The 10503-nt window shown below is 48.2% G+C and overlaps 1 pseudogene; it reads right to left on the bottom strand.

Moving 5' to 3' along the window:
• Window positions 1-10037: 10037 nt before the first annotated feature.
• Window positions 10038-10153, bottom strand: LOC143944314 (5S ribosomal RNA; annotated as a pseudogene).
• Between the last annotated feature and the right edge of the window lie 350 nt (window positions 10154-10503).

The following is a 10503-nucleotide window of genomic DNA, read 5'->3' as shown; positions in this document are numbered from 1 at the left end:
TAACTTCTCCGAATTTAGCCCTCCTTCTTTGAAGGTCAGGGAAGTAGTCCGGAAAGATCGACACACGCGAGCCATTGTATACGATCTTACCCCTCTCCCTAGCTTTACGGGTGATAATCTCTTTATCCTTGAAAAACAATAATTTGGCCAGGAATGGTCTTGGAGGGGCGCCCGTCTGTGGGGGTCTTGAAGGGACTCTGTGTGCCCTTTCAATAGAAAACAATGGGGAGAAAGTGTCCTGACCAAACATATCCCTAAGCCATTTCTCCAGGAAGGCTATAGGATCTGAGCCTTCACAATTTTCTGGCAGGCCCACTACCCGAATGTTCTTCCTCCTCATCCTGTTCTCCATTTCGTCTAATTTGTTATCTTGTTTTATTAACTGTTCTTGCATTAGCCTAAATTCCCTTATCCAGGGGGCCAGATCATCTTCAACCCGGCCCAACCGCTCCTCAAGGGCTGTGGTCCTATCCTGAATCCTCTGAATATCCTGTCTGGTATGCGATAGTTCCTCCTGAATAGAAATGAGTTGAGTGCTCATTCCTCCCAGGGATTCTCTACAGAGATTAACTGCCATCAGAACCTCCCTTAGTGTTGGCTCCGCTTCTAGTTCAGGTCCTTCCTGCAGACCCTCTTCCAATAATCCAGTTGCCCCCTCTAAACTCATGTCCTTGGCCTGACCCTCGGAGTCCGCTCTTCTCTCCTTTTCCTCCAAAGCCATTTGAGACTGGCTTGACCCATGGCTTTTCCTGGTGCCTTTAATACTTGATAACCTATTAACTTGAGATTGCTGTCCTTGTTGCGGAACCTTTGGGGGAGACTGATTAGGCCCCTGACCCGGGTTATGGGCATATTTTTCTAATTTTGCGGCTGCAGCTGCTTGACTAGCTTTGGTCGCACGGTGCGATGGCATGGTGGTTTTATTTTACTCCAAAAATACTCCAAAATAGTATATTCGGAAGATATATGTATGTTTGCTTTCTCTCTCACCCTAGGGCAATAAGAATAGAAGGGGACCCAAGTTGCACTTTGAACGTGTTATACCATAGCTTCTGGAATTCCCAAAGGGATCAAAACAGTTCCAGCTCCAGCCAGTCTAGATAACCTATATAGGCTACCCCTTCAGGCAGGGCCAGATTAAGAGCATCATGGGCCTGGTGCTAAGGATTTTGGTGTTTTTTTTAATGAAAATAAATAAAATGAAAATGCAAACAATTTTTTGTTAAATTTTAAATTAAAGACAGGGGGGGGGGGGTGATACCGAGATAGGGGGCTGAGGGAGGGGAAGAGAGAGAGAGAAAGGGGGTGAGAGAGAGAGGACAAGAGAGAGGGGGACAGAAAAAGGGGAATAGAGAGAGGGTGGTGGGAAAGAGGGGGTTGAAGGGGGCAAGAGAGAGAATGGGGGATGAAGGTGGTGAGAGAGAACAGGGTGAAAGAGAGAGGATGAGAGATAGAGGGGGTGAGTGGGTAAAAGAGAGAAAGAGGGGGGGTGAGAGTGAGGGGGAGAGTCTGTGGGGGGGGGAAGCACAGCATAGTACATTACACGGGGGGGATAGCCCAGTACATTACATGGTTGGCACAACATATTACATGGTGGATACATGAATACAGTACATTTAATGGTGGGCAAAGCATAGCAAATTACATAGTGGGCACAGCACATTACATGGTTGGCACAGCCCATGACATGGTTGGTACTGCACAACACAGAACATTCCATGGTGGACACAGCACAGCACATGCACAAGGTGAGCATAGGACCTTATATGGTGGGCACAGCACATGACATGGCGGGCACAGCTGAGCACATTACATAGTGAGCCCTGCACAGTACATTATATGGTGGGCACAGCATATTATATGTTGGGTACTGCACATGGCATAGTGGGCACTGCACAGCACAAAACAAGGTGGGCACTGAATGACACCACATGACATGGTGGGCACTGCACTACACAGCACAGCACATTACATTGTGAGCACAGCACATTAAATGGTGGACACCGCACATGACATGGTGAGCCCTGCACATCACATTCCATTGGGCACATTGGTGGGCACTGCACGACACAGCACAGGCAATTACATTGTGAGCACAGCACATTAAATAGTGGACACCGCACATGATATGGTGAGCCCCCACATTCCATTGTGGGTACTGCACGACACATGCCATGGTGGACAATGTACAGCACATTACATGGTGGGCACAGCACATTACATGGTAGGCATTGCAATGGCGCAGCACATGACATAGTGGGCATAACACATCACATGACATGGTGGGCACTGCACAGCAATTTACATGGTGGGCACTGTATGACACATCACATTACATGGTGGGCACTGCCTGGCACAGCACATTGCATGGTGGGCACAACACATTACATGGTGGGCACTGCATAGCATAGCACATTTCATGGTGGGCAATGCAACTGCACATTACATGTTAGGAACGGCATATTAAATGGTGGGCACTGCTGAACAGCACAGCACATTACACAATGGGCACAACACATTACATGCTGAGCACAGCACATGGCATGGTGGGAACTGCACATGATGTGGTGGGCACTGCATGGAACAGCACATTACATGTTGGGCACTGCACATTACATGGTGGGATCACTGCATGGCACAGCACATGACATGGTGGGCATTGCACATGACATGGTGGGCACTGGGAGGCACATAACATGACATGGTGGGCACTGCATGGCACATGACATTACATGGTGGGCACTGCACATTACATGGTGGGAACAGCACATGACATTGTGGGCACTGCACATTACATGGTGGGTACTGCAAGGCACAGCATGACATAGTGGGCACTGCACATCACATGAAGAGCAATGCAATGTACAGCACATGACATGGTGGGTACTGCACGTTACATAGTGAGCACTGCAATGCACAGCAAATGACATACTGGACACAGCACATTACATGGGGGCACTGCAATGCACATGACATGACTTGGTGGGCATTGCACATGACACAATGGGCACTGCACGACATAGTGGGCACTGCACATTACATAGTGGGCACTGCATTGCACATGACATGGTGGGCACTGCAATGCACAGCACATGACATGGTGGGCACTGGGCACAAGAGAGCACATGACATGGTGGGCACTGGGCACAAGAGCACATTGCATGGGTTCACTGGGCACAAGAGCACATTACATGGGGTCACTGGTTACAAGAGCACATTACATGGGGGGCACTGGGCACAAGAGAGCACATTACATGGGGGGCACTGGGCACAAGAGAGCACATTGCATGGGGGCACTGGGCACAAGAGCACATTACATGGGGGGCACTGGGCACATTACATGGGGGGCACTGGGCACAAGAGAGCACATTACATGGGGGGGAAGCAGCAGTGTGTCCCCTAGCACAATAATTACACAACACCTCCCTAACAAATTTACTAACCTCATGTCAACAGCATGGGAGATGTCCTTCCTCCCGGGCTCCTGCTGCATAGGACAACATCAGCGCCCCTCCCCCAGACAGCTTCCAGACACAGAGGATCTGTGTGAGTGGAACAGATCCTGTGATAGGAGTCATACATTTGCAGAGACAAGACTGGGCTGCAGTGACTACACTTGTCTCCTCCATGTGTGCAGTGCACAGAGGGCTTCGCTTCCTTCCAGAAGGCTACAGATAGTGATAAGCCACTGGCATGGGCCTATATTGAGGGAGGGGCCTGGAGCTGCAGCTCCACAAGCCCCTGTGTTAATCCGGCCCTGCCTTCAGGGCAGGTTAAATTCTTTTTAAGGAAGGGGGTTTCGTTTCCCAGTACTCTTATAAGCAGGGCGTTCTTTAGAGTTGAGTATTTGAGGCATAAAAACAGCTTCCTCCAGAGGAGGTTCACACCAAAAAATTAATAGCAGGCTCTCTCATCAGGGGGTGGGAGAGAAGGGAAACCACAGGGTAGCAAGGCGCATACAACACAGTTTTATACTGCAAACACTGGGGTGTGCCGAGACCTCGGTATCTCCTGTTCCAACCGCTACAATTAACTGTAAAAACAGATACTTTAAAAGAATCTCTTCCAAAAAAAAAAGGGAGGGATTTTACAGTTCTCAAACAGCAGGAAAGTTCTTTCAGAGTTAAAGCTATGAGGAAACAACAGGCAGGCAAGTTTCCACACAGTAGTGGTTAAGAAGTGATGCGTCTTCTTTCACCTGTATAGGATATCTTAATCACATATCATGGCAGTGTTTACTCTCACCAGTTCCTGCGGTGTCTCCCGTTATATCACTCCCCTGCTGCATGTATCTGAGGTGTAGTCTCCACCTTCGTTCTCCAGAGCCCAGACCAAAGTTTCAGTTATGATCAGAGAGGGAGCCTGCCTCCGTCGAAGTTTTCACAGAGCGCCTTCCTTGCTGCATAGCGTGGGGGTAAGCAGGGGGGGGATGCCTGTTCATCCGCTCGGCTCATCCGCTCGGCTCATCCACTCGGCTGGATGCCGCTCTCCGTGTCCATCGTCCGACCGATTAACAGCATGGAGGGTCGGCGGGTCATCGAGGAGAGACGCCGTTCGTTGCAGTGCGTTGCCAGTGTGGAGGGGGGAGCGAGGGAAGACGTTCACTCACTCACACACGCACACCCTCCTCCTTCTCCATCCGGTCACGCCCCTCATCTCTCATGATCAGTGATTTTTAATCAGGACTGCGACATTGCAGCAGACAGATCAGACACTTTTGACTTGGAAAATATGAGGATATCGTTGAGATAAACCACCACACACAACTGCAGCATATCTCGGAGGACATCGTTAATAAATTCCTGGAAAACTGCCGGGGAGTTACAAAGGCCAAAAGGCATTACCAGGTATTCATAATGGCCTGTTCTGGTATTAAACGCAGTTTTCCACTCGTCGTTCTCCTTAATGCTCATGAGATTGTATGCCCCTCTCAAGTCAAGCTTCATGAAAACCGTTTCTCCCTTGAGGCGGTCAAATAACTCTGTAATCAATGGAATCGGGTAGGCATTCTTAATCGTGACACGACTGAGACCCCTATAATCTATATAAAGTCTCAGTTAACCGCTCTTCTTTTTTACAAAAAAAACCCAGCACCAGCAGGAGACGAGGATTTGCGGATGAAACCTTGAGAAAGTGCGTCAGCAACATACTCCTCCATGGCCTTATCCTCCAAGACTGACAAAGGGTAAACCCGACCACGAGGAGGTATGGCACCAGGTTGAAGGTCAATTGCGCAATCATAAGACAGGTGTGGAGGCAAACTACCAGCTTGACCTTTATCAAAGACATAGCTAAAATCACGGTACTCCTCTGGCAGGGAGGGGAGTGAAGAGGTGCACAGGACCTTGGATACCTTCAGGAAGCATGTCTCACTGCATTGTGGTGACCAGGAGAGAACCTCAGCACGGAGCCAATAAAAAGAGGGGCTGTGCCTCTGTAACCAAGGATAACCAATAACCAGCAGAAACCGCGGTGAGGAAATAACTTGGAATTGGATTATCTCATGGGGAAGAGCCCCTATGGCCATGGACAACGGAATCATCTCACGAGTCACGTGAGCAGGCTGTAAAGATCTCCTGTCAAGAGCCTCAATGGCAAGTGGAGTGTCACGTAGCTGCAGCTGAATTGAGTGCTGCTAAACAAATGCAGCATCAATGAACAGGCCTGCAGCCCCAGAGTCGATTAGAGCCTGTATCTCGATGGACAACTCAGCCCAAGAAAGGGTGACCAAAACCAGGGGCTTATCCTTCTGGATAACTGGGGACGAAACAATGCCACCTTAGGTCTGTCCATGACAGAACCTCAAGGTTCGGGCGTTCCCTGGACGGGTAGAACAAGACTTCAGAAAGTGATCTGCCTGGCCACAATAAACGCACAATCTCTCCCTTCTCCTAAAGGCTCTCTCATCCGCAGAGAGATGCATGAAGCCCAGGTGCATGGGTTCATCTTCACTGACCAACTCAGTACCAGGAGGCATGGGAGGTGAGGGGGGCATGGGTGGGACTACAAAGCTCGAAGGCAAACGTACAGGAGGCTTCCGCAAGCACTCCTTAAGAGAAAGTCTTTCTCTGAGTCTGGAGTCAATGAGGATGGCAAACGAGATCAAGCTCTCCAGCTCAGTGGGTATATCTAAGGCTGCTATCTTATCCTTGATGAAATTCGAGAGACCATGGGAAAAAGCAGCCAAGCGGGCCTCATTGTTCCAACCTCTGCCAGAGTACGGAATTCAATGGCGTAGTCGGCAACAGTTCTCGTACTCTGTTTGATGGACATGAGGCACTTGGCAGCAGAAGCAGAGCATGCAGGAACGTCAAATACCCTTTTAAAGGAGGCCACAAACTGAGGATAACTCAAGACAACAGGTTTTTGCGTCTCCCATAGAGGGTTAGCCCAGGCCAAGGCTCTCTCAGAAAGCAAAGATATCACAAAACCTACTTTGCTTCAGTCCATGGGAAACGCCTGGGGCAGCATCTCGAAGTATATCTCAACCTGATTGAGAAATCCTCTGCGTTGAACTGGATCGCCTACTGTCAGAAACCATGAATCAGACTGAGACATAAGTACAATTAAATCACACTTGTTTATTAATAAAAATAAAAGTTAAATAGAAAAAGCGTAGTCAAGCATAGCCAGAGTCCAGGAACCAGATCGGGTAGTCAGCCAGGCCAGAAGTCAGACATCCAAGTAGAGCAGCAGCAAGCAGGATAAGGTGCCAGAAGGGATGTCAGCAAGCCAGTCTTTAAACAAACTGCAGGAGATGGTTTCTAGTGATGTGACCAAGGCGAAGGCAGAGGTGAAGTGAGCTGGAAGGCTTTAAGTAGGCAGGCCAGACGAGCATCATCAGGAACAGCTGGTAACTGTGGAGAGAGAAGAGAGCTGGCAATTAGCCGACAGCTGAGTGGCCAGCCCAGAGAAGGAAGGACTACACCAGCCCTGACACTCTGTGCCCACCAATTGCAGCCTATGTGTGCCCACCAATTGCAGCCTCTCTGTGCCCACCAATTGCAGCCTCACCATGCCCATCAATGCAGCCTCACCATGCCCATCAATGCAGCCTCACCGTGCCCACCAATGCAACATTACTGTGCCCATCATTGCAGCCTCACTGTGCCCATCATTGCAGCCTCACTGTGCCCATGAATGCAATCTCACTGCCCCCCCAATGCAGTCTCCCTGTGCCCACCAATGCAGCTTCACTTCATTGTAGCCTCACTGTGCCCACCAATGCAGACTCACTGTGCCCACCAATGCAGACTCACTGTGCCCACCAATGCAGCCTCACTTTGCCCACCAATGCAGCCTCACTTTGCCCATCAATTGCAGAATCAGTGTCAACCAATTGCAGCCTCTCTGCCCACCAATTGCAGCCTCATGGTCTCACCATTTTCTGGATAACACAGCGCTCTCCTCCTTCTGTTCTCTGATGCTTGTATATCACGGAGCTGGATCTGTGTGCAAGGTCCCGCCCCTCTAGACCGGCTCATGTGATAGGTGGAACACTGATTCAATCTACTATCACACAAGCTGGTCTAGGGGGGCGGGACCTTGCACACAGACCCAGCTCCGTGATATACGAGCGGAGCGGAGGGAGGAGAGCACTGCAGTCATCGCTCAAGCGGCCCCAGGGCAGGTGGCTTACCAGGAAATTTCCCAGTATCTTGGTAGGCCAGTCCGGCCCTGCCCACTCTAAGCCCTTGTACACACGGTCGGACATTCCGATGGAAAATGTCAGATCGGACTGTGTTGTCGGATAATCCGACTGTGTGTGGGCTCCATCGGACTGTTTCCTCCGGAATATCTGACGGACAAAGTTTTAGAGCTGGGCTGTAAAACTTTCCGACAACATGATCCGATCGGACTTTGTCCGATTGTGTGTAGAGAATTCCGATCGGACAAAGTGCCACGCATGCTCAGATCAAATTCCTAGACCAAAGCTATTGGCTACTAGCCTGAACGTAATCCCATCGTAACAAAATAACGTCATCACGTTACGTACGGTCAGATTTTCCGACAACTTTGTCCGACCGTGTGTATGCAACACAAGTTTCAGACAAAATCCCACGGATTTTGTTGTCAGAATGTCCGACCGTGTGTACAAGGGCTTACACTTGACTTAACAGGTAAGTAAAACTTTGGGTGCTTTTACCAAATATAAGCATTGTTTCTAAACATTCATACAAGATCTTTATCCAAACATGCAGTCTGGATAGCCAAGAAAGGGGGAGACAGTGAGTGTGTAATCCCCTCTACTAAACTATACCCAGGGTTGCCACCTTTTCTTCAAGTCAAACCCGAACACTTTAGTGGCCTGGGACTGGGTGCCCAAAGAAGAGTAGTAATGCGGTGTGCATAGCGTGCCAATAGAACAGTGGGTGTGGCCATCATCGCCCTGCCTCCCAGACAGCCGCCCGCAGCTTCCGAACAGCAACAGATTTGTGTGACTATCTTGGTTACTTGGGCAGCCACAGTCCCGTCTGAACAATGTGTCTGGGTTTCAGGCTGCCTGAAAACCGGACACATGATTCTAAACCCAGACTGTCCGGGGGAATCCCGGATAGGTGGTAAGCTTAACCATACCAGCCAACACCCTCTAACATTGGGAGGGAAAATACACCATTGTACTGACTGACAATAGCAGAGGTAACAGGTGAAGCACAGTACAAACATAGTTCAAAGTGATAGTTCACTGCAATAATCCAAGCATGAATTAGAGTTAGACAGACTTCTGTCCAAGACACAGGCAAACAGACTAGGGCTGTGTTCACACTGGTGTGTTGGAAAAAAGCACATTTCACTTTGAACGTGATTTTGACACTTTTTAAGTGCTTTCTGGTTACCTAGGCCTGATTACCAGCACGAAACAGACATGCGACTCAAAAACGCTCCAAAAAAATGCAACCACGGTACATTTTTATGTGTTTTTGATGTATTCCCATTGACGGAAGGTGTGTTTTTAGTGTGCTTTTAAAACAAAGTACCAAAGATGCAGCATGCTGAACTTTTTAAAATGCAGCACACTGATGTGAACAGTTACATAGGATTCAATGTAAACAATGTCTCCATGCGCTGGATCTCCTCGCAGCCAGCCAGTTCACATTACTTCTGTGAATATTTTACCAAGTAATACCTAAATCAGCTGGCACTGATTAACATCTGCACATAAAACACCTAAAACATGGGGACACACAACTTCCCTCAAATGTCCAGAATTTTTATATACAGTATAAATAGTCACATAGGATTTAAAGGGGGCTATTTTTCATGTACTTTCGTTGTTCTGGAAAAATAGCATTTTTATAACAGCTTACCTGTAAAATTATTTTCTTTTGAAGTACATCACGGGACACAGCGCCATAGTAATTACCATGTGGGTTATAGTCCACCTTCAGGTGCTGGACACTGGCACACCCTAAACAGGAAGTTGGCTCCCTATATAACCCCTCCCATACTGGGAGCATTTCAGTTTTGTAGCAAAGCAATACACGTGTATACTAAAAAGAGGGGCGGGACCTCTGTGCCCCCTGATTTACTTCAAAAGAAAAGGATTTTACAGGTAAGCTGTTATAAAAATCCTATTTTCTTTAATTGTACATCACGGGACACAGAGCCATAGTAATTACTATGTGGTATGTCCCAGAGCAATGCCAACTGAGGGGAGGAAGACACAACAAAAGTAGGGCACCATTAGATTAGAGCATTATTATTATTATTTGGAATGAAGACCACCGATAGGCAAAATACATTGTTTTCTGCCCAATATAGGATATGATTCACCTTTCTCTGGGCCTCACAACCTCTTGTGCCCCCTTGGTGATTAATATAGGCCATTGCTGTGGCATAGTCGGATTGAATCCTGGCAGGACAATACCGTAAACTGAACGTTCAGGCTCTCAGAACCAAGTACTCTGCCTGAATTTCTAGAATGATAATGGGCAAGGTCATTTCTGATCTGGGCCACTTCCATGGTAACTGAAGGAAGGATCATCCCCTTTGCAGATTTTTGGATAGTAACCATAAACTGAGGCTCCAGCATATCCAGCCTACAGTACCTGGTATTTCCAGGTGGTCCATCCAGGTGCTAACCCGGCCCTACCCTGATTAGCCTCCAAGATCAGATGAGATTGGGAGCTTTCAGGGTAATGTGGCCGTAGGCTTTGGAGTCAGACACTTTAGGAATCTGGAGATTGAACCCTTTGTTCCAAGCCACCATCTTTCCCAACAACCAATGCATGCAAAGTTGAATTAAAGAATTCATCTTTCTTCGACCACATAAATCATTTCCTTTATGGCACTGACCTTTACCTGGGGCAAGAATACCCTTTTCTGGGTGTACCTATGATCAGACGCAAGTATCTTAGCCCTTTTCTTGGTTTTAAAGAAGATTTCTCCTAGGCTGAGAAACCGACCTAGATATTCCAGGTAGTTAAATGTGGTGACCATACTTTGGTCTAAGCGGGCTACCGACTGGACTATCAAGAACATATTGTCCAGGAAAACCATAAT

Source organism: Lithobates pipiens, unplaced genomic scaffold (genome assembly GCF_037356315.1).
Source record: "Lithobates pipiens isolate NorthernLeopardFrog02 unplaced genomic scaffold, aLitPip1_a1.2 Scaffold_10, whole genome shotgun sequence".
NCBI classification, from domain to species: domain Eukaryota; kingdom Metazoa; phylum Chordata; class Amphibia; order Anura; family Ranidae; genus Lithobates; species Lithobates pipiens.
Note: the sequence above shows the minus strand (reverse complement) of the source record. Positions and strands in the feature narration are given on the sequence as shown.